Raw genomic sequence first — 4,711 nt, 5'->3', positions numbered from 1 at the left:
AATGTGTGTGAGCTTGGGGGACAGAGAGAGAGGGGACACAGAATCCAAAGCAGGCTCCAGGTTCTGAGCTGTCAGCACAGAGCCCGACATGGGGCTCAAACTCATGAACTATGAGATCATGACCTGAGCCAAAGTCGGATGCTCAACCAACTAAGCCACCCAGGCACCGCATGAAAATATTTTTAATACCACATAGTCCAAGAGTTAAATACAGAACAAAACATGGAAACATGTAAAGATCTGAGGTGTTCAAGGAATAGTTAGAAAATACTTTGAACCTACTAAGTGGCTACAAGTAGCAATTTTCACTATATAATAGCTACTATAAGCACTTCACAGGAACATGTTATATTTTACTTTCTTTGGTATGAGCATAACTTCATATTTTTACAGTGTTATATTAGTTTCAGGTGTACAGTAAAGTATTTAAACAATTCTTGCCTGTGCTCATCATGACAAGGGCACTCCTGAATCCCCATCACCTGTTTAACCCAACAAAGAAATACATTTTAAAGAAATTACTCTTTTAGGGGCACTTGGATGGCTCAGTCAGTTAAGCATCCGACTGTTGATTTCAGCTCAGGTCAGGATCTCGCAGTTCGTGGAATTGAGCCCTACATCAAGCTCTACACTGACAGTGCAGAGACAGCCTGGGATTCTCTCTCACCCTCTCTCTCTGCCCCTCCCCTACACGTGCACACACTCTATCTCTCAAAAATAAATAAACATTGAAAAATGAAGGAGTAATTCCTTTAAATGATATTGCTTCCCTGGCTACTCTTTTGCAAATGTTCCTCTCTGCCCCCCAAAATTTTCTGGGATCTTTTGCTAAGTTGTGCAGTTGGCAAATATTCCCAGGTGCTTAAGGCCTAGTTTAAATAGTAAAATAAATGTAAAGCAAAACTTTGTGCATTGGCTTCTTAAGAAAAGAATAATGCATCTGTAAATCAGAATAAGTGTGTTGTAAAAGGCATGTTTGACAAGAATATGTCCCCAATTAAGTGAGTAGTAGACTGCTCTTTTCCCACTTACTCATTCTAGCCAAGATTGACTCATGCTTCTTTAGACAAAATTTTTTTTAAAAAATCCCCTTTTAAGAAAGCAATTGCCATTGAGTATGACATTTAATTGTAAGAAAACACAGGGGAATGATAAATATGGCAAGTGCTATTTGCACCTGTGTAAACAAGCACTGACCTCAACAGGTCACCGTCATGGTCATTTTAGTCAAAGGCTTTTCCCGTACACCACCTCTCCTCCCTGTATTCATAGAACAAATTCATAGGGTGAAGCCCTGTAAGACGTGGTGTGTGTGTGTGTGTGTGTGTGTGTGTGTGTGTGTGTATGTGTGTGTAAACAAAAAGATTGAGAGAAGGAAGATTTGTTGGAGGATAGTGGGAACAGGCAGAGAATAAGGAGAAATCTATTTGGAAAGAATTTAGCATGGTGGTTTTTAGAATGTAGTTCTCAAAATGTGCCCCTCTCTCCCCAACCCAGAGCCACAGCATCACATCACTTGGCCACTTTGCTAGAAATGCAAATTCTCAGGTGCCTCCCCAGTCCTTCTGGATCAGAAATACAGGGTAGGTGCAGCAAATTGTGTTTGATCAAACCTTCCAGGTGATTCTGGTACCACTGAGGTTTAGAACCACTAGTTTCAAGGACAGCGAAGATTTGCTTGAGCATTTGGAGAAGAGGGCTACCTCACAAAGAATTCCAGCTAATGACCACCTTGTGCCTTTGTTTCTGAAATGTTATGATCCTCCAGGACCATAGGTGCATAAGTCACCATTCTGATTCTTAGGTTGTTGAGGACTTTTAACTGCATTATTCTAGGTTATTAACTATTTTCTACACTAAGGGTTGTTAGCTTTGAAGGAATCCTGGATATAAACTCTTCCTTTCTGCTCTGTCCTCTACAAGAAATTAAGGGGTCTAGGGAGCTTTCTGTCTCATTGATTTTCCATTTAAAATGTACTTTATATTTTTAAAAAATACTTTTTCATGTAAGGATTTTTTTTCTCATTTTAATTTGATTTGCTCAATGTTGCTCAAGGATGTGTACTTCGTTTTCTATTCTAAAGTTTTGGCTACCTATGGTGTGCCAAGGACTTTAGTTTTTGACACTGTATTTGGTAAAATCAACCAGAGAATTTTGAAGATCTGCCAGGAAACTTGAGGCTTCAGTTTAAATTGCATATTGCCCAGTTTGGCTTTTCACCCCAACTTTCCATGCAGTTTTGCCTATCAGGGGAAAAAAATTGTTATTTCACCATTTGAATTTTTTAAGTATGCCACATTATGAGATAATTTTGCATTTGTTTATCCACTATGTTTGGAAAACATGTTTTCCCCCTTCTTTTCTTTCCTTTCCCTGCCCTTTCCTCTTCTTTCTTCATTTAATTTTGTTCATTATTTTCTTGATACCAGAAACGGCTTTTGATTCCTTTCAAAAATAGAACGAATTTCTTTGAAATAAAATGTCAGGAACTTGAAAGAAGAGTATGACAAACATAGTTAAAGGTGAAGGAGATGTGGTTAATGCCTAAAGGAGAACAAGAAGTAAAAGTTTAGCATGACTAGCAGTTTGAATTAGAAGGTGGGATAGTCTGAGAATGTAGTATTGGGAACCTCGAGTCTGAGAAGGGGCGTATGCATCCTGGGTCACGGAATTTATGGAGTAGCAGTAATGTGAATGAAGAATTATGTCAGGGTCAGTTACTCACCAGCTGTTTGACCTCGTAGGCTAGTTATGTTCCGTTGCTGAGATTCATTTTTGTACTCTAAAATCTTACTGAAGATATTTATTTTTCAGTGTTGTCATGGGACAAAGAGATAACATGTATGTGAAGAAGGGTGAGTCACAGCAATGGGATGCTTCCAGTTAGTATATACTGATGCTTTTAATTGCAATTCTATTTTCATAGTTGCACGGTACTTCATTGAATTAAAACACCATATTTATTTCTCTATTCATATGGCAAAGGATAATTGGGATGATTCCAGTTTTTTGTTAATATAATGAACATTCATGTATATCTGTTCTGATGTACATATTCAAGGTTTTACTACAACAAAGGTACTAGAACAAAACAACTGAGATAGGAATTGCTGGGTACTAGGCTGTAGGCATCTTTCCTAGATAATGCCAGATTGATTTTTAAGTGATTATACCCATTGACACTTCCACTAACAGTGTACATGAGTTCCCATTTTCTCCACCTCGTTGCCGATAATCGGTGTCGCAGATTTTTAAATTTTGGCAAATTTGATAATTGTACCTTAAGTGGTCTCACTTAGAATCCTCTGGCTTCCAATAAATTGAGCATATTTTAATATATTTGGAGGTCATTTGTGTTTACCTTTTAAAGAAATGCTTGTTCAGGTCTTTTCAAAATTGTCTATAATTTTGTTTTTATTTTGCTTATTAATTTGTAGGAGTCTTTTACAATCCAATCCTTTTTTGCTTTTTTCAGTCATATGTAATGGAAAGGTCTTCTCTCACGTTTTGGCTTATATTGTTATGTTTTGTAAATGATGTTTTTTGATCTATAGGACTTTTCATTCTTTTTACATTTTTTTTGAGAGAGAGAGAGAGAGAGAGAGAGAACGAGTGTGTGTGTCATGCACAAGCAGGTGGGGGGGGGGGGGAGAGAGAGAGAGAGAGAGAGAATCTTACACAGGCTCTACACCTAGCACAGATCCCAAAGCAGAGCTTAATCTCACAACCCTGGGATCATGACCTGAGCGGAAAACCAAGAGTTGGTTGCTTAACTGATTGAGCCACCCAGGTGCCCTTCTCATTCTTTTTTAATATGGTTTGCATTTTGTGTGTTTGTTCTTTGCCTAGAAATTATCTACTTCTCAGAAAATGTAAAGATAATTCCTTAGACTCTATAATCAAGTTTTCAAGTTTTGCTTTTCAGTCTTCAAATGTCTTAGAAATGATTTTTGTATAATCAATGTAATTTTGTTTAAGCATGAAAACAAATTGTATCTTTACCATTTATTGAATAATCCACCATTTCTACACTGCTCTGAGTGGCCACTTCTGTCATATAGCAAGTTTTTGTGTGGGGATGGGTCTGTTCTAGGGTTATTGTATGTCCTTAGTTTATTTCTTTTCCAATTTCACATTGTCTCACTTAGCACATATTGATAATAAGTGCTAATATCCGGTGGCACACTTCATTTCCATTCTGTTATTTTTCTGGATTGTCTTGAATATTAGCCCTTTGCTTTTCTGTAGAAATTTTTAAAAAGCTTAAGAAGTTACAAACACATACACATACATAACATCTTGTGATTTCCCTTGGAACTGCACTGAATGTATAGAACTTAGGGAAGATTTTCCAGTTTTGTGAATGTTTGTCCTCCAATCACCAAACAGGGATTTCCAATTTATTGAAGTTTCAACTTACTATTCCTTTTCTCTTGTCCTTGGGATTTTCATTAATTACTTTTTTTTATGGGATCAGTAATACATTTTAGTTTAGAATCTGAGCATTTTTCAGAGAAGTACTAATATATATTTCAGGATATCTAATCTAGCATCCTACCAGAAATAGAGGACCTATGTAGAGTATTATTATATGAAAGTTTCTATTTAAGGGTATGTGAATACTTTAAATTTAGTTTCTCTGCCACCTTGTACATGTATACTTGTAAAATATTTATTTGTTTGTTTGTTTGTTTATTGTCTAGGTGGGAA

The sequence above is a fragment of the Panthera onca genome, chromosome A2, assembly GCF_046562875.1.
Source record: "Panthera onca isolate mPanOnc1 chromosome A2, mPanOnc1 haplotype 2, whole genome shotgun sequence".
NCBI classification, from domain to species: domain Eukaryota; kingdom Metazoa; phylum Chordata; class Mammalia; order Carnivora; family Felidae; genus Panthera; species Panthera onca.
Note: the sequence above shows the minus strand (reverse complement) of the source record.